The following is a 19,820-nucleotide window of genomic DNA, read 5'->3' as shown; positions in this document are numbered from 1 at the left end:
TCCACACGTGTCTCTCCTCACCCTCCACACGTCTCTCCTCACCCTCCACACGTCTCTCCTCACCCTCCACACGTGTCTCTCCTCACCCTCCACACGTGTCTCTCCTCACCCTCCACACGTGTCTCTGCTCACCCTCCACACGTGTCTCTGCTCACCCTCCACACGTGTCTCTGCTCACCCTCCACACGTGTCTCTGCTCACCCTCCACGTGTCTCTCCTCACCCTCCACACGTCTCTCCTCACCCTCCACATGTCTCTCCTCACCCTCCACACGTCTCCCCTCACCCTCCACACGTCTCTCTCCTCACCCTCCACCACACCCTCCCCACGTGTCTCTCCTCACCCTCCGTGTCTCTCCTCACCCTCCACGTGTCTCTCCTCACCCTCCACGTGTCTCTCCTCACCCTCCACGTGTCTCTCCTCACCCTCCATGTCTCTCCTCACCCTCCACGTGTCTCTCCTCACCCTCCACGTGTCTCTCCTCACCCTCCACACGTCTCTCCTCACCCTCCACACGTGTCTCTCCTCACCCTCCACACGTGTCTCTCCTCACCCTCCACACGTGTCTCTCCTCACCCTCCACACGTGTCTCTGCTCACCCTCCACACGTGTCTCTGCTCACCCTCCACACGTGTCTCTGCTCACCCTCCACGTGTCTCTCCTCACCCTCCACACGTCTCTCCTCACCCTCCATATGTCTCGCCTCACCCTCCACACGTCTCTCCTCACCCTCCACACGTCTCTCTCCTCACCCTCCACCACACCCTCCACACGTGTCTCTCCTCACCCTCCGTGTCTCTCCTCACCCTCCACGTGTCTCTCCTTACCCTCCACGTGTCTCTCCTCACCCTCCACGTGTCTCTCCTCACCCTCCATGTCTCTCCTCACCCTCCACGTGTCTCTCCTCACCCTCCACGTGTCTCTCCTCCCCCTCCACACGTCTCTCCTCACCCTCCACACGTGTCTCTCCTCACCCTCCACACGTGTCTCTCCTCACCCTCCACACGTGTCTCTCCTCACCCTCCACGTCTCTCCTCACCCTCCACACGTGTCTCTCCTCACCCTTCACACGTGTCTCTCCTCACCCTCCACACGTGTCTCCTCACCCTCCGCCTCACCCTCCACATGTGTCTCCTCCTCACCCTCCACATGTGTCTCCTCCTCACCCTCCACAGGTGTCTCCTCCTCACGCTCCACATGTGTCTCTCCTCACCCTCCACACGTGTCTCTCCTCACCCTCCACACGTGTCTCTCCTCACCCTACATATGTCTCTACTCACCCTCCACGTGTGTCTCCTCACCCTCCACGTGTCTCTGCTGCATGCCTCACACTGCTGCACACCACAAACTGCTGCACGCCTCACACTGCTGCACGCCTCACACTGCTGCACGCCTCACACAGCTGCACGCCTCACACTGCTGCACGCCACTCACTGCTGCATGCCGCTGCACGCCACACACTGCTGCATGCCTCACACTGCTGCATGCCACACATTGCCACACACTGCTGCATGCCGCACACTGCTGCACGCCGCACACTGCTGCACGCCGCTGCACGCCACAGTGCTGCATGCCTCACACTGCTACACGAAACACTGCTGCACGCCGCACACTGCTGCACGCAGCACACTGCTGCACGCCGCTGCACGTCACAGTGCTGCATGCCTCACACTGCTACACGGAACACTGCTGCACACCGCACACTGCTGCACGCTGCACACTGCTGCACGCCGCACACTGCTGCACGCTGCACACTGCTGCACGCCGCACACTGCTGCACACCGCACACTGCTGCATGTCGCACACTGCTGCACGCCTCACACTGCTGCACGCCGCACACTGCTGCACGCCGCACACTGCTGCACGCCGCACACTGCTGCACTCCACACACTGCTTTTATGAGAGTTTATGCTACTGACATTGTAAATGACAATGCCTTTTATTTGTTTTAAAACCAAAACATAAATAAAAGGCATTGTAATTTTACAATGCCAATAGCTCAAACTCTTATAAATGCGAGACCTATTGCATTGCAAATGCTTGTTTTATATTTTTACCTTTGGGTTTTCTAGGCATGAAGGAGACGTTCTTCTGACCGAGACGGACGCTGATGTTGGCTCGTGTAGGCTTCTCCGGGTCTTTCACGCTGACTTGCTTCTGTCTTTCTGTGTTTCATACGCGTCGGTCGCGGAGATCTCTATTGCTTCAGGTCCCTGTTTTCTGTGCGTGTCGGTCATGCGGCTTGGGCTCCGTGCGAGTCGGTCTGGTTTTACACGCATTGCATCGTACTGCGTTGATCGGACATCGCGGGTACGTGTCGGTCGGGTTCATTCCTTGTGCGTGTCGGTCGGTGTGAATCGCGTCAGTTTTCCGGGCGAATCACTGTTTTCCCTACGGCTCGGTTGTACGACTTGTATTCTGTACATGTCGGTTGTAATTCACACGCGTTGCATCGTACTGCACAGACCGTACGGTGACGGTCCGTGTCGGTCGGTCTCCGTTCCGGGTCCGTGTCGGTCGGTACGTTTTGCGGCCCGAATCGGAATCGGCACCTATATGGCATACATACAGTCAACGTACAAAAAGTGAAACTGCATGTTCAAGGACTGGCCGTTGCACTCTTGTCAACTACCCAGCATTTGGCAGGCGCCAGTCATCCTCTTTTTCCTTTCATTCACCTGTCTGCCAAACAAAATGCCTCTGCCCCTTTTCAAATCTGTATCACCCTCTACAAAATGTTCATTCCTCATTTGCCTTATTGGAAGTACCCTCTTAAAAGCCTGACTTCACCTGCATTTTTGAGGCAAGGGATTTACATGTATCTCTCAACATAGAGCCCCATGGCACAAGTTTATTTGCCATATGCAAATAAGAAAACATTGTGCGGCTGCTAGTCATATTGTACCTGTGCAGTCTTAATGAAGCTGTGAGAACTTTGTGTAATTGAATAGCCAACTGTTTTTTTATCCTCTTACTTCTCCTGCGTTCTCGCTTTTCCTTTCCCACACCTCCTTGTTTCCCTCTATTGGTTGCACTCTTTTCCTCCCTTTTGCTAAAGTCTAGACTCTAGGTTAGACGTCCTAATAACTGTATTTTCGAGCCTCTGCCATGAAGTTCCCAGTGTGTGCAGTCAAAACAGAAGGTGGGGCGAGCGAACTTTTATCACTCCGGTGCTTCAGGTTCCCTGGATAATTACTTGATTAATAAAACGTCAGGCGTGTTTATAGCAGTAGGAAGCTCGGAACAGCAGCTGCTTCAGTCTGCTATTGCGAGGGAGGGCTAAGGTGCACCTCTCCTGAGTAGGCGGGTCTACAGTACATCTGTCCAATAGAAAAGAGATCCGAAGATAGCAGGAAGAACACACTCGTTCCATGTGACACCAAATTGTTTACAACACCGAGATTACATGCGTTTATGGACATGGAAGCAAAATAATAGGGCCGTAACTTGGTCAGCAGTGGCGTAACGAAACTTGAAGACCCCCCCTGCAAAGTGCATGCATGGGGCCCCCACGCTCCGGAGCTCTCAGGCCAGAGAGCTGCCAGTGCTGGAGGGGGGCCCTGCATCGCGGGTATTGCGGGGGCTTTTGTTACGCCACTGTTGGTCCGTAAGACTTTTGGTGGGAGGGGGGTCAGATTTTCCGACAATCACGCTGGGATATCACTGTTGCGGGGCGCGCAGCGGGCCTCGGGCGCTAATTATCGCCGCGCTAATAAATTGAGCCCACACGCATTGATGGTGTCGGCGTGACTGCCTCCGCAGGGCACGCCCATTTATTTTTTATACTGGCGCACGCCACGCCGTGGCGTGCGCATAACACACGTAAACTACGCGTTCTAGCGATAACCGCTAGAACGCTGACTGCAACATCCCTCTCCAACTTGGATGACGAAACTCCGCCACTGAGCTTAACAGTCACTCAATTACTTGGCACACGAAGTCTTTGAGGCGGCTGCTCGGGGGGGGGTTTCCCCTCAGTCCATACCTGGCGGTCGCCCGGGTGTTGGGATCTTCGGGGCAACCATCACTGGCCTCGGGGGTCCCGGGGCCGGGAGATTCTGGCCCGGGTGCTGGCTCAGAGCTAGCCTGGGGTAGCTGGGGTTCGGCTGCAGTTCCGGGGACCACTGTGTCCTCCTCGGCTTCTCTGTCATGGTCACTACAGCGTTCAGTTGCGGCAGGAATGCGCTTGAACCACGAGATGTTGCGCGTGGCCGACACTGCTCCACGCCGGGCCGTGACCATTGTTCCCCGTATTCGTTCCACTACCCAGTTCCCTGGCTCATACCGTGGTTTGAATTTCCCTCCGGGCCTGCGATTTCTGATGAGCACACTGTCTCCCAGCCGGACGGTGCGGTTCCTGCTGCCTCAGGACTGGCTCGCTTGCTGATCGCGGTGTGCCCTCCGCTGGAGAGTCTGTTCCTCTTGGAAAGGTGGTGGGGTTCACCCTGGGGCTGTGGGGAGTCCGTCCTGGCGAACTCCGTTGAGCATGAGGGCCCACGGTGCTTGCTTGGTGGTGCAATGGGGTGTGCTCCGGTACTCTCCTAGGAACCGTTGAATCTCTCGCTCCGGATCTTGGTGTTCAACGCTGGCTATCCGTATGACTTTATTTAACGTTCGCATGAACCGTTCAACTTCGCCATTGGCTTGGGGCCACTGAGGGGTGATCTGCCGATGCCGAATGCCCTTGCGTGCGAGGAAGTCCCGAAATTCGTGGCCTTGGAACGGTGGTCCATTGTCACTCTTCAGCTCGGAGGGACGCCCAAACATGCTGAATATCTTCTCGAGGGCTGGCTCTACGAACGTGAACGCCGTGGATGGCAATGCTTCCACCAGGGGGTATTTGGAGAAACTGTCCATGACTACTAGTGTGACCCTGCCGTCGGGGAGACTCCCGAAATCTACACTAACTTTGTCCCAAGGGTGTCTCCCTGTCTCTTCGGTCACGATGGGGGCCGGGGGTTCCGGTCCGCTTGTCACTTGACACGCCGGGCAGCTCCTCACGGTGTCCTCCACTAGGGTGTCCATTCCTGGGAACCATACCTTCTCTCTCATCCGGGCCTTCATTTTCTCGGTCCCCTGATGCCCTTTGTGGGCGAGGATTGTGGCTTGGTGGCGCAGCGCTGTTGGTATAACAATCCTGGCTCCTCGCAGGACAATTCCTTCTCTCGTCGCGCTGAGTTCGTTCCGCACTCGCCAGATTTGTTGTAAGTCTTTGCGTTCGTCCTCCGTCCACGTGTTGGCTGATTGCAAGAAGTTTGCCCACGACCCTCGTTGGATAGCTTCCCGGGTCCGTGTTACTACTGTGTCTTGTTCCGTTGCCTGCCTGATCTCTTGGAGTGTCAGCACTTTGGGGCAGGTCAGAGCGGCTAAGAGATCGAGGTGTGCTTCGGCATCCTCTTCCTCCTCATTCCTGACGGGGCTGTGTTCTTCTTTGTCCGGATGTCTGGACAGGAAGTTAGCTGGGTTCTTGGCGCCTGGCCGATATGTGATGTCCATCTCGTATTGCTGCAGCCCAATGGCCCATCGCTCGATTCGCGGGGGTGGGTGTGGTGACTGGGGGTGAATGTTTTGCCATTGTGCAACATTCCGTCCATCATCTTGTGTGTTTTGCTGTTCACCCTATGTGGGAAGGGTATGCCCAGACGTGGGTCCCTTGCTCACTACGCCACTGGAATCAAGCTATCCTGGCTGATGACGGCTGATAGCCAGAAACCGGTCCTAGGATGCTTGATTCTGGTCCAAGGAAGACATGGCTTGGCAGTTCGGGCTGGACTGTTACCATGAGGCACAGGGTCAAGACTGATTTGCATATGGCCATGTCTGAACTGGGGTGGTGTGGTGAGCAAAATAACGATGGATTAAACCCAGATCTGTGACTGGGGGTGAATGTTTTGCCATTGTGCAACATTCCGTCCATCATCTTGTGTGTTTTGCTGTTCACCCTATGTGGGAAGGGTATGCCCAGAAGTGGGTCCCTTGCTCACTACGCCACTGGAATCAAGCTATCCTGGCTGATGACGGCTGATAGCCAGAAACCGGTCCTAGGATGCTTGATTCTGGTCCAAGGAAGACATGGCTTGGCAGTTCGGGCTGTACTGTTCCCATGAGGCACAGGGTCAAGACTGATTTGCATATGGCCATGTCTGAACTGGGGTGGTGTGGTGAGCAAAATAACGATGGATTAAACCCAGATCTGTGACTGGGGGTGAATGTTTTGCCATTGTGCAACATTCCGTCCATCATCTTGTGTGTTTTGCTGTTCACCCTATGTGGGAAGGGTATGCCCAGACGTGGGTCCCTTGCTCACTACGCCACTGGAATCAAGCTATCCTGGCTGATGACGGCTGATAGCCAGAAACCGGTCCTAGGATGCTTGATTCTGGTCCAAGGAAGACATGGCTTGGCAGTTCGGGCTGGACTGTTCCCATGAGGCACAGGGTCAAGACTGATTTGCATATGGCCATGTCTGAACTGGGGTGGTGTGGTGAGCAAAATAACGATGGATTAAACCCAGATCTGTGACTGGGGGTGAATGTTTTGCCATTGTGCAACATTCCGTCCATCATCTTGTGTGTTTTGCTGTTCACCCTATGTGGGAAGGGTATGCCCAGACGTGGGTCCCTTGCTCACTACGCCACTGGAATCAAGCTATCCTGGCTGATGATGGCTGATAGCCAGAAACCGGTCCTAGGATGCTTGATTCTGGCCCAAGGAAGACATGGCTTGGCAGTTCGGGCTGGACTGTTCCCATGAGGCACAGGGTCAAGACTGATTTGCATATGGCCATGTCTGAACTGGGGTGGTGTGGTGAGCAAAATAACGATGGATTAAACCCAGATCTGTGACTGGGGGTGAATGTTTTGCCATTGTGCAACATTCCGTCCATCATCTTGTGTGTTTTGCTGTTCACCCTATGTGGGAAGGGTATGCCCAGACGTGGGTCCCTTGCTCACTACGCCACTGGAATCAAGCTATCCTGGCTGATGACGGCTGATAGCCAGAAACCGGTCCTAGGATGCTTGATTCTGGTCCAAGGAAGACATGGCTTGGCAGTTCGGGCTGGACTGTTCCCATGAGGCACAGGGTCAAGACTGATTTGCATATGGCCATGTCTGAACTGGGGTGGTGTGGTGAGCAAAATAACGATGGATTAAACCCAGATCTGTGACTGGGGGTGAATGTTTTGCCATTGTGCAACATTCCGTCCATCATCTTGTGTGTTTTGCTGTTCTCCCTTTGAAAAGGGGCACTAGCGGCTGGTGGTCCGTCACGACTGTGAATGGGTGTCCGCAGACGTATAGATGGAAGTGTCGACAGCCCCACTTTATGGCCAGTGCTTCCCTCTCAATCTGGGAATATCTCTGCTCCGTTGGTGTGAGCGCCTTGCTCGCGTATGCCAGCGTCACCCATTGCCCCGGCTCCTGCTCCTGTGTGAGCACTGCTCCTAGCCCTACCGGGCTGGCATCGACGAGCAGCTCAGTTTTCCTGGCCGGGTCGAAGTAGACCAGTGTGGTCTGGTCGAGGAGCGCCGTCTTGATGGCTTGGAATGCTTGGTCTTCGCGAGGTCCCCACCGCCATTGGACATCATTCTTGGTGAGGTGTCTGAGCGGTTCGGCAATCGTTGACAGGTTCGGGATGAACCGTCCGCAGTATGTAGCCATACCTAAGAAGCTGCGGACCTCTGAGGCGGATGCTGGTGCGGGGGCATTCTTGATGGCTAGGGACTTTCTTGGATCAACTTGGATGCCGTTGCTCGTGAACGTGTAGCCGAAGAACTCGATGCGTTGTTGGAAGAGTTGGCACTTGTCTTTGTGGAGTGTGACTCCGTGCTCTTTGAGTCGTGTTAGCATGGCTCGGACCCGCCGGTAGTGCTCGTCTACAGTTGTGGAGTGTATCAGGATATCATCACTCACATTCATGACTCCGGGCAGGCCTTGCAGGATGTCCCGGATGGTGTTTTGAAAAATCTCTGCGGCCGACGAGATCCCGAAGTTGAGCCGCCGATACCTTCGCAATCCTAGATGAGTGCTGAACGTTGTGATGTACCTACTCTCTTCGGCTAGGGTCAATTGGTGGTAGCCAGCGTTTAAGTCCAACTTCGAAAACCAACGGGCTCCATTGAGGTCGGCTATAATATCGTCCATGGTAGGCGTGATGTGCCGCTCCCTTTTGATGGCCTTGTTGGGCAGCCTCATGTCGATGCACACCCTGATTTTGCCTGGCTGACGGGGCTTCTCAGCTATAACCATGGGGGACACTCAGGGTGTGGGCCCGGTGACAGTCTCAATGACTCCCTGCTCCTCCAGTTTCTTGAGCTCTTCTTCTACCAGGGGGCGCAGGTGGAACGGGATTCGTCTGTGTTTGAGCGCCGTGGGCGCAACTGCACGGTCAATGTGGAGCTTGACTGGTGGGCCCTTGTGTAACGGGTCACCAAGAAGGGACGCAACACGGGGTCGAGGTAGTTTAGGTTTTATTGCTATCAGTTTTCGTTTGGTTCGACTTGTCAGTCTTTCTCGGGCAAAACGGGCGGGATCCGTGATGAGAGGAGGGTCGAGGTCTTGGAACCGTCTTCTCCACGGAGGGGTTCAGTCGTCTCTTCTCCCAACGTCCGCTCCCACCGGTCCCCAGAAGGAAAGAGAAGGGGCTTATTAGATCATGCGTACTAGAGTGTTGTACCTAACACCAGGGCCAGGGGAGTGAGGAACCTCCTTGTGCGTGTCACAAAATAATAGACTCGAGTGATAGCAAACGTGAGGGGGTAAACGTAAACAAGGTCTAGGGAGAAACCCTGCGGTCGCCGATTATCGTGGACGGTCCCGCCTCCCTATCCAGCCCGCTACCCGGTCCCGTACCTGTCCTAGCCACGCTCCTCCCCCGGGAACGTGGCAGGGCGCTTCGCCGGATCCGTATCCTGCGGTCCTTTCCACCTCCGTCCGTCCGCTGTACTCAGGTTGGCTCCGCTGCTCCTCGTTCTCTTTCTCGCCGTTGTTCTCGCTCTGGTCTACTCCAATACTCCTCCTGGGCTCGCCGTCCGCCGACTTCCTGGTTCCACCCTCGTTTGTAGGTCCTCGCGTCGTGACGTCTTCGCTGGGCGGGCCGTGTGTTCCTGGGGAATCCCAGTTAAAGGGCCCGGCACCCTTCAGGAAAAACTGATCCTCTGCTGCCGAATCCCACTCATCCTGCGGACAGGGGAGAAGGTTAGAGACCCGTGTCACCGGGGTCCACCACTCATTGTCTCCTGTAGCCCCCGGGTCAGTGCTCGCAGTCCCGTCACACCTTGATACTCCCTAGACCGGTGAACAGCTCCGGGAACTGGTCCAGTAGGTTGGCTGTCTGGGTGTCTTGAACTTTCCGGAGGAACGCCAGTAGCCCTAGGTCCTCGGCTGCGTGACCGCTTAGGAGCGTGTCCACTTCCTGATTGATGATGTGGATGTCGATTGTCACCTCCGCATCCCCTGTGCTCACGGGTACCTTCATCTTCCCTACTAGTGGTAGGGGCACATCGCTCCCATAAGCATAAATTCAGGCTTTCGACGTCTTGAGTTCGGGTCTCGGCCTGAGGCGTTTGTACTGCTGCACTCCCATGACGGTGACTGACACGCCAGTATCAATTACTGCGTCCACCCTTGACCCTGCTACCATAATGTCACATCGAGGTTGTGGCCTCCTTGTGCTTTTGAGTGCTCTCGTGAACGAGACTAGGTACGTCTCCCCTTCGTCGTCTGAGTCAGAGTCTTCTGCACGCAGCGCCTGCGTTGGCCGGCGGCGTACGTCCGCGTGGGATGCCAGGGACAGCTGGGATAGTTGCCTCACCATGTTCCTCGCCGGCCTTTTCCCTCGGTGGTCGGTCCTCGTAGAGCGCTTCCGGCATACAGAGGCAAAGTGGTTTAGGGTGCCACAGTGCGTGCACGTTTTCCCCTTCGCTGGGCAGGGTTTACCTGAATGTTCTTCGTATCCGCAGTACCCACACTGAGTTTGTGCTGGCCTTCTGGGCGCCTGCCGGTGCGGCCTCTCCTGTGTCCTTACTGCGTCGGTGCGTTCCACCTTGATGGGCACGCCTGGCCCCGAGTGATTGCTTGCTCCATTTCTTCCGCACGGGCATCGGACAGGTCGTGGGACCGTGCGAGCACCAGGATGTCAGCCAACGGGATGTTCGGTTGGCGGAGGATGAGGCTCCGCAGTTTCTTGCTTCGGATACCGCATATCAGTTGCGCTCTGATCTCCTCTTTTGCCCTGTCCCCTGCGAGGTGCGTGTCCGCGAGTACTCTCAGTCGGGCGTGGAACGCATCCACTGACTCCCCCTCCTTCTGCCGTGCTTGTCGCAGTTTGAAATGTTCGAAATCAGGATTCATTTGGGGGTCAAAGTGCGCGTTGAGCACTGCGACGGCTGCGTCATAGTTGTCCGCATTTCCCGTGTTGGGAAGGTGCTTGAAGAGTGTGTACACCTCCTCACCAGCATAGTGAGGCAGGAGGGAGCGCTTCACAGTGCCATCAGTCTCTCTGGATCCCGAGAAGTAATTGTTGAGCCGGCCAATCCACGTCTGCCAGCGTGGGGCGGCTGTGGCGGGGTCAGCTGTCTCGCTGAACGGTGGCAGGACACCTGTCGGTGGGTGAAAGGGGACTGCTGGTGCAGGGCGGGCGTCGTCACCCATGGCTGCACGAAAATTGAAGGGCACCAAGACTTGGAAGGCTGGACCACTGGGTGCGACTTAGCAGGGAGCAACGAGGCACACGTGGAGCACACTCAAGGAGGCTGATCCTGGTACAAGAGCTCCAACAGTACAGCACACTCAGGGAGGCAGATCCTGGGACAGGAGCGTCAAATGTACAGGCCACAGAGGAAAGTGTCTTTGAGAGTCACGGAAAACGGCAGCCTAGGCGGGAATTTTCGTCCGCTACCGCTGGGTGCTGTGAGTGGTGCACACGTGCGCTCACCGTCACTCAGAGCCGCGTTGAGATGGGTCCGAGCAGGCAGAAGGATCGGCGGGGTGCCGGTCGCGGGGACGCCGCGAGTAGAGCAGCGAACAGCTGGCAATCAGAATGCACGGCGGGTTCAGACCGCCCTCGCCATTGTTGCGGGGCGCGCAGCGGGCCTCGGGCGCTAATTATCGCCGCGCTAATAAATTGAGCCCACACGCATTGATGGTGTCGGCGTGACTGCCTCCGCAGGGCACGCCTATTTATTTTTTATACTGGCGCACGCCACGCCGTGGCGTGCGCATAACACACGTAAACTACGCGTTCTAGCGATAACCGCTAGAACGCTGACTGCAACAATCACGTTTATTATTATATGAAAAGAAGCGCTTGAGCGGGGCTAAAGCGCCAACAAGACAGGAGTGCGATTGTGAAGGTATGTTTAAAGACCTTCAAACCAGAAGTGCTTTTGTCTGAGTATTTAAAAATCACAACTGAAATCCGACAGGCATCTTACTATACCCCACAGAAAGCTCCTGTACCCAACTATTTACTAAATAAATACGGCCGCTTGGAATTCATTTGAGCAGAGCTCAACTTTGTAGATATGTATTATATACCTGAATGAACCAAATTTTACCACCTTAATTTTTTTTATATAATCCTGATATCTGTAACTTGTTAGTGTGAAAATCCACTTATGTAACTTGCTTGGTTCTTTTGTAAAGCACTCTGACACCTTTGGGTAATGTCCGCGCTGTATAAAACTGCATTATATAAATGAAAGGAAAAGATTTATCAGGGGGTGTAACACGCCACCGCCCCTCCCTGCCCAGTATATCTACACAATACTATTGAACAAATGCTAAGCTTCTGTCCAGCCAATCCCAAAGTAAGTCCACCATCGGAAGCCCGACAGCCAATAAGCAACGAAAACAGCCTTAGCGAATCCCTTGTCGCGAATTTTAACAACCAATCCATGGTCATCATACTGTCTCAGGATTAACCGAATATCTCTCTTCCTAAAACATTGGTTGCCAGCTCCTGGGTTGGTGTCCTGAGCTCTGGCCTGCACACTGTAATTACGGAACAGAAGACATCCATTAAAAGAGTAATAAAGGACAAAAAGGTTTCAGTCGCGCATAACCGGATTGTCCAGCGGAATTTTGGATACGTGGCTAAACCCTCGTTCCAGCTCGGCCGCTCCGTATTGCTGTCCCTTTGCTTCCGACTCCCTCCATCTCGCAGGAATCACCAGTGATTCATGTCTTGGTTCCTCCTAGGAGCAGGTATCAGTGGCGTGTCTTTTGTTCCTCACACACATCAGCACCAGGGCTTTTCAAGGATGAAGTGATTTATTGACACCCAGTTGTGCAGCTCGGGTCCACCTCCACTTAACCCATAGCACACTGCCAGAGCAACGCCAAGCAGCGCCCGAGTGCCATTCCACGTGTCTCCTTAGTAGTCTCTGGGCTCATTCTGGCAGCATTATTGACATATTTTGACACCCCTCTGTATCTCAGACTGTTCATACACTAGACCGGTAGCTGCAATGCATTGTTCTTATTAGCACAACAATCATAGCCCCGAAGGAGTTTAGTGTGTACTTGTCTGTTTTAAAAGCAATTGCGGAAGACTCATGATTCATAAAAATAGTAACGAATAGTCTGCATGCTTACCTTTAAATAAGACATTTGGGTTCTGAACTTCAACCTTTGTGCATAATTATTTAATAAAAAACAGCACTTTTATGGAAACAAAAAATGTAACACAATCGTTGGGAGATGTGCACCATTGAAATTGAACGCTGATGCAGATCGTATTATTTTGACCGATGGCAGGCGCTAGTGGGGACCCGCGCTAGTGCTACAACCGCTTGCGCCTATTTTAGCACCAACGCTCCGATCTGTACTGACTAAGTGTGGCTACTGTGTTTCACACTGTTCATGCTGCCCATCACGATATTTTTACTACACGTGTATTTATTTATGTACTTGCATGTAATTTTTTTTTTAAATGTTTTTATTGAAATCGAGACTTATAGTGAAAACATTACATCTTGATAGTTCCATTCGTCCGTATTATTTTCAGTTATCCAAAGGGAAAAACATATATGAGCAGTTTATTGTATATACATCTTGGCCTGTTAATAAATGGCTAATATAGTTGTCAATCATCTTCGTCGGAAACCGGAACTACATTGGGCGGGGTACATATGCCTCCCCTATATATGTTCCATTTGCTCTACTTGTTTGTAATTTTAAAGGCTACCTGAGCGCTTTACATCTACATGCAAGCAGTTTAGTAAAGAACAGTTACATGCATTACTTATGGGAGCCGATTAAGGGTTATTCACTTTTAATATATCTGGCCTCTGTTACTGTTTGTCAGGTTGCAATATGTCTTAGTCTTTAGAACCCCTAGTTTGACTCAGAATCCAAATGTTATCCTTATTGTAGGATGCCCATATTTTTCAACTTAATCTCCTTTATTGAACCTTCCCATTGTTGCATGAATCAAACAAATATTTAATTATGATTTAGTCAAATAGAACTCATAGTTTTCCTTACGAATTGCCGAGAAGTTTTGTAAAGCTGTATATTGTCAGTTTTTAACAGCTCATTCAAGTTGGCAATACATGTTTGTGCTACATTTTATTTTGAAGGAATCAACAATCTGAATTAGGATTTTTTAGAGATGTTAGTTTCAGCCCATACATTCTCAAAAAGAGCTTGATATTCCAACTGAGTAAAAAAAAAATTTGTTCTCATTGTAGACTAAGAGTATGTTTTGTGAACGCCCCTCAATAACGATTCAGTGACTTTCTTGTCTGTCTCAGGTCCTTACTCCTGATGCAATGGCTTTCCTTCCTGTCCCTGTGCTTGTCTCGCCCTAGTAACATCGGTCTTGCCGCCTTTTAATTGAATAATTGATATGCTTCCACAACTGACCTTATGGGAATCTTGTCCTTATTTTTCTTACAGCCCTAGACTGAAGTGCATTGCTTTCCTCAAGCTCTTCACGTTTGTTCTCCGGTTCACCCCTGCAAATGTGTTGTGACGCAATAGTGACCATGTTGATGGAGAGCCAACACCAATGCAAACAAGTATTAGAAAAGCAGCTTGTTAGTGACTTGCTTTTCACCTATTGTCTTTGCCAGTGCTTGTTAGAGATGAGAATGTGCTCTTTGATGCGCCAGTTATTAGCTCAGCTTGTTGCTTAAGGCTCAGGAGAGGATCCCAGCAAAACTTTTAGCAAATTGAGCTAAACATTATACCTTGAACAATATTTATTTAAAAGCATGAAGTTTGATGGTAATTACTTATCCAGCACGTGGAATAGTTTGCCCTTATTTTTAATTAGAGAGCTGTTGGAACTTAATTTGCTACACTGTAGTTGTGCTTCTTCACTCACTTCATTGTTGAGTTTCAGCAAGGGAGTCCTTATTACCTATTTGTCTGCCTGCAAATTTCCTGTTACAACCTAAAGTAGGTGCAGCTTCCACCATGCATTTAGACACTTCCTGTGAGAAAGCCTCCCTCAGCCAGTAGTGATACACCTGTCTGGTAGTGGAGAATTTATGCAAATAAAGAGCTATAGATTTGGTAAGATCTCCTACTGGGACCGGCCTTTTTTAGTACATTTGTGCACCTCTTTTTAACTGCAACTGTGTCCAGCTCCCAGGCTTACCCTACCTGACTCTGAGGCACCCATCAAAATTGCAGTTCACACGTATAGGTAAGTAGTCAGTGAGTTCAATTGGCCAGGGCCTGCTGGGCTGAACGTAAACAAAAACAAAAAAAAGTGGGTGTTGAAACTAGTCCCTTACTTGGTCATCCTTCAGTGGCTTCCACATTTATGAACATCGGCTGAAAAAAAGTCAAAATAAGCTTAAGTGAAAGGCTCACATGCAGGGCAGAGTAACCATCAACACATTCTAGCTAGTGAAGCTTTGGGGCTGTTCCCCTGATGGTTTAGGAACACTCACTTGTCACTTAACTGCTGGTGTGCGTAGCCATCCTTAGTTGAAGTCGTTTCTAAAGCTGCTTTTGGCAGCATTTCTTTTGTGTTGCAGTTCTGCCACACTGCCACTTTTTAAATGAACACTGGAAACTCAAGACTCCTCGGCACATCTCTGTTGACAGTGCGTAGGACTGAAAGAGGACCATTCTGTCGGGCTGCTCAAGATGTCTCGGAGTACCCCTTCTAGAGGTTGTACCATGCTGAATCCAGGTTGCAGTAGTGGAGGAGTGATAGGGCTGGAGAGGGATGAAGAGGAGGATTAATAGGACAATAAGGTTAATGAGGTCCCAGGACCAAGGGATAAGTTAGAGAACCAGGAGGATGTAGAAGAGGGATGTGAAGACCAGTTGGGAGAGGACTATGGCCAGGAGGAAGGGGTCTGGAGGAGGACCAAATGGATCAGCAGATTAGTGGGACCAGGATCCCCATATAGACCAGTAAAACCATTAGGAGCTGCATAGTAAGGGGAAAGCTGGAGTCGAAGATGGGGCAAACCTGGAGGAGGACCATGGAGGAAGCAGTATAATCGGGAAGATGAATTTGAGTTTTTGGAGTAGGAAGAGGTCCAGGATGAAGAGGAGGAGAATGAAGAGGGACCAGGACGAGAGGAGCAAGATGAGGAGGACTAGAAAGTCCAAAAGAGGAGTAGAATGACTACCCCTAGATCAACACCGCCAAAACAGAAGCATCAGGACCGCCAGGAAGACTAGGACAGTCCTAGTATCAGGACCAACGAAGAACGAGGTGAAGGGTCGAGGAGGACCAGGGGAAAAGGAGGGGACCAGGATAACCAGGGCAGGAGGGAGTTGGGGCAGTACAAGAAACAGGATTTGAAGGAGGAGGGTCACCAGGAGAACCATGGCTACGACCAGCAGGAGGAGCATGTGCACCCGGAAGAGTACGAACTGGAACTCTGGAGGACCATGCCAACTGGTCTTTTAAGGACCCCTTACTTTTTCAGCCCCCTTACGAAACTAGTTTAAAAGTCCCCACAATAAATAGAAAACGAGAAGCCTGAGGATGGAGAGAAGGGCAAAAACATGTCTGTGTGTACTTTAAGAATAAAGGTAGGGGTAATAATCCTAGGGGTCTAAATCTTTTAGGCAGGGCTATATGTGGTAGACTAAAATGTGTAGGTGGGCCACACTCCTGAAAGTCCACAGAACACTGATTAAGGGTATAGGTTAGTCAACAGCCATGTATATGTTATCTTCAAATTTGTATTGGGGTTATTTCACTTAGTATGGGCAGGGAACACAATAGCTTTCCTTTTCTGTTTTTTTTTTATTTTATTGAAATCTTTGATGTTTGTCAGGCATTGTTGACATCATATAGAAGTTCATGAAACAGGACCAGACAGCATGTGTTTCGACCCCTAGGGCAGGCATGCCTGGGGCCTTTTCAAGGTTTTATACATATAGAACATACTTACACAAATCATAAAATAGAAAACCTAATATGTTTAAACCAAATCATAAATAGATGAAGCAAACATGTATCGAGAGCCTCATGGTAATGACATACAAAAAAAAAACATTTCTAAAGAAACACAGGACCTGTTTCGCCCTTGTTGGGCTCATCAGCCAGGTATGACTTTGTTCCAGTGATGCAGTGTGCATGGGACACAAGTGCGGTCATTTCGGTCCCACTTAGGCCATCCTATTAAAGTATACAAAAAAGTGATGGATAGAATACTTGAATTGATCTCAGCTACTAGTAATTACTTGGGGCCTCATCCCAGACTATCATTATCATGCATTCCAACAGACCCAATTCAGGTGAGGGACGTCCGATTTTAAGGCCCAAAATCTCCCTCTTACTAGGTTAAAATGTTGGCATGTATGCATTATTTTGCACCCCGTGTGAGGCTTTGAGAAATCTACCCGCCCACCCACCCGCTGTGGCGAGTCAGAAAATATCAGGGTGAGCTATACTTAGGGACTACCGGCTCAGTCTGGCTAGAGACTTCAGCTGACAAAGAATGGGTGCTCTAATAACTAAGAAAGTAAAGCAACAATAAATATGTATTTAAAGCTGCTTACATTTGCTGTGCGTCCAAAGACAGAGATCAGATGTCAGTTTATGTCTTCTTACAGATTGCTCCTCATTTTATCCTGGAGACTGTGTTTACAAAATCCTCCAACTATGCAGAGAAAGAAAAGTATAGTGAACTGTCTGACATTCATGCAGTTTGGACCCAGCCCTATGCTTAACTAGGGCGAAACAGGAACTGGGTTGCTTGTGTTCCGGTTCAGGGAGGACCTGGCCTGGCAGTTTGGGCTGGACTTTTCTCATTTGATCAGGGTAAAAACTTATTTGCATATGGCTGTATCCGAACTGAGGTGGCATGGTGTGCAAAATAACGATGGACTGTAATGTGGCCAAGTGATTACCAGTGGCTGAGATTAATTTGAGCATTCTATCCATCACTTTTGTGTATACTTCAACCTGAGTATTAGTTCACTTTCTCGCCTCCTCATAGTTACCACCTAGAGAATGTTGTTTGATATGGTCCAGTCCAAAGAAAGTGAATTCTTTTTGTTAAGATGGTACTGATTGAAATCTTTAGCTTATGGTGGGCCAATTTCTTGTTTGTATATGTTCTGATAATGTACTTTTATTCTGGTACGTAAAGGTCTGATGTTACTGTATACATTCATTTTATTGCATGGACATTCAATTATGTAAATGCTATAACTGCTTTTAGAGTTTTTCTAGTCTGTAATTCGTAAAGTAATTTCAAGTGTGGGTGAAAGAATGTCCATTTTGTTGCATCCAAATTTGCAGACTCCCTAATTGCGACAGATCAAGAACCCACTGGGTTTGTCCAGAAAAGTGATTTTCAATTTTCTCTTGTCTACAAAGTCAGATTTGCAAAGTAACTGTTCTATGTTTTTAGCTCTGTGGAAGCCCATTTATGGGTAGTTGGCAATGTCAGTATTGATAGATGGTTTAGTGATAGATACCAGCAGCGTTTTAGGACCTTTCTAATTTGACAATGAAAATATTGGTAATCTGTCAGGAAAAGGTGTTGTTTTTTTGTTTTTCGGTGTTCTTTCTTAATATTTGCTTTCAGAATATCTTGACTTGTTCTTTTTTATTTTTCAATCCTTTCGATACCCTCTGTGTTCAAGTCTCTCCATCAGTTCTCGCTTTTGATTGGTAGAGCTCATCGTCACTGCAATTGCGACTAATGCGTTGGAGTTCCCCTTTAGCATTATTCCTGATTGTGCTCTATGGGTGACAACTGTCTATTTATAAAAGAGAGTTTGCAACTGTGGTTTTTCTGTATAGTTTGCTCTTCATTTTCTAATATTTAATGTGTTGCTGTTATCCGGATGTCCCATTTGTTGTTGTTAATTTCCATTTAGCTTTTTTGAGTAATATTTTAGTGTCTTGCTAGAAGAAGCAAATATCGTCGATGTATCATCCGCAAAAAGTATATGGGGTGTGTATTCTGCAAATTTGTCTTACCATTACTAGAATGTTTGTACTTCATCCATTAGGATACGTGCGTATGACTTATTGAGGTATACAGGCTGATAACATCTACGCCCGCCACGGCATTAACAGTAGAATATATCGGCACAGTCTCAGGGCAAGTTGCACAGACCGTAGAGAGAATCGTAATACTAGAATCAATGACTTTTTAATTCCACACCAAGTGGCACATTGAGATACATTAAACTAAATTCCTCATCAGCTAGAACCTCATTCCACGATTTGGGGAAAAGCACTCAAAAAGGAGACTGCCAAATGATGGGAGACTCTCTCATGTGACTTAAGTTCTGTCGGACTAAATAACACCATAAACAAGTCTTACACTTCACGTCACCCATCTTTGATGGGATGACATATAGGAAAACTCATTGTGAGAAAACGGGCTGGTTCGTGGCATATGTTGTTGTAGATAAATATGCTGTGCATACTGCTGTTATCTAGTGTTGGGCTCGGACATGTGCAAGTTCTTTTTCTTCGAAAAAATCTTTCGAGCCACGAGGTGTAGTGACTGTACCCATTACTGTTAATGTGCATGGGCATCCGATCCATTGTTGCGTTGTTTTTTCTCTGCCTTAAGGTTCAGATGAGTCCCTTCGAGCTCTGGTTCGTTGCCACGTGGTGTTCTCGCCGTGTTCGATCTGATCCTTCTTCCTTGTCAGATGAATTAACAGTGAATATAGACATCAGTTCCAAGCATCATGTTGCCTTTGCCTAGGTTCCACGGTCAAACTGTGGCTCCCAGTATGGGGCTTGACCCTTTCAGTGCTCCATCCATTCCTCTGAACTAGAGATGGAAATGACCAAATTCCGATACTTCCCAGAATGTAGAGGAAAGTGCCGGAGGACAGACCTCCATCAGGTGTGCGACCTCATTGTGTCCCTGGAGGCTTCCTGCTTGGCTTGTCTCTCCTTTGAGACCAAGAAATCTCTACGGTACCATCAGGATTATTGCATCGCTTCGGCCCTTATAGGGCACCACCGAACAGAGGATATTTTGGACCTGTTTGGGGAACAGAAGACCGAGGGCAAGCAGCAGCTAGTGGCTTCCAGTACAGAGGCTCAGATGTTGGAGACCGAGAAGGACTCCAACGTTAAGATGAGCATCCATCTTCACAGCGCCCACCTCCGAAAAAGGCCATAGTGAGTACTGACATTCCACCTCCCACCACTGGACACTACTTGGAAACCGAGCTTTGGGTTAGAGCAATGAGCTCACAGGTTAGTTATGAGTCCTCTGGTCTGCCACTTCTTCAAGGCCATGGTTGGCACTGAATTGCCGGGTTAGAGCTGACACACTCACAGCTCTCCGCTTCGAAGCCCAACTTCAAGCCATGCTCTTCAACTTCGGTTGGCTCCTGCTTTGAAACACCAGTGAAGCC

General features: G+C 50.1%; 1 protein-coding gene across 3 annotated transcripts in view; it reads left to right on the top strand.

Annotated features, from left to right (window-relative positions):
• The first annotated feature begins 11,933 nt into the window (after window positions 1–11,933).
• LOC146809824 (uncharacterized) overlaps window positions 11,934–19,820 on the top strand; it is a 387,952-nt gene continuing 380,065 nt past the window's right edge. The window contains exon 1 of one of the 3 annotated variants that reach the window (XM_085616679.1): window positions 11,934–12,206. The gene's annotated coding sequence lies outside the window, so the exon portion shown is untranslated. The remainder of the gene's footprint in view (window positions 12,207–19,820) is intronic. The other 2 variants (XM_085616678.1, XM_085616680.1) reach the window with 2 other exon arrangements.

Source organism: Triturus cristatus, chromosome 7 (genome assembly GCF_964204655.1).
Source record: "Triturus cristatus chromosome 7, aTriCri1.1, whole genome shotgun sequence".
NCBI classification, from domain to species: domain Eukaryota; kingdom Metazoa; phylum Chordata; class Amphibia; order Caudata; family Salamandridae; genus Triturus; species Triturus cristatus.
Note: the sequence above shows the minus strand (reverse complement) of the source record. Positions and strands in the feature narration are given on the sequence as shown.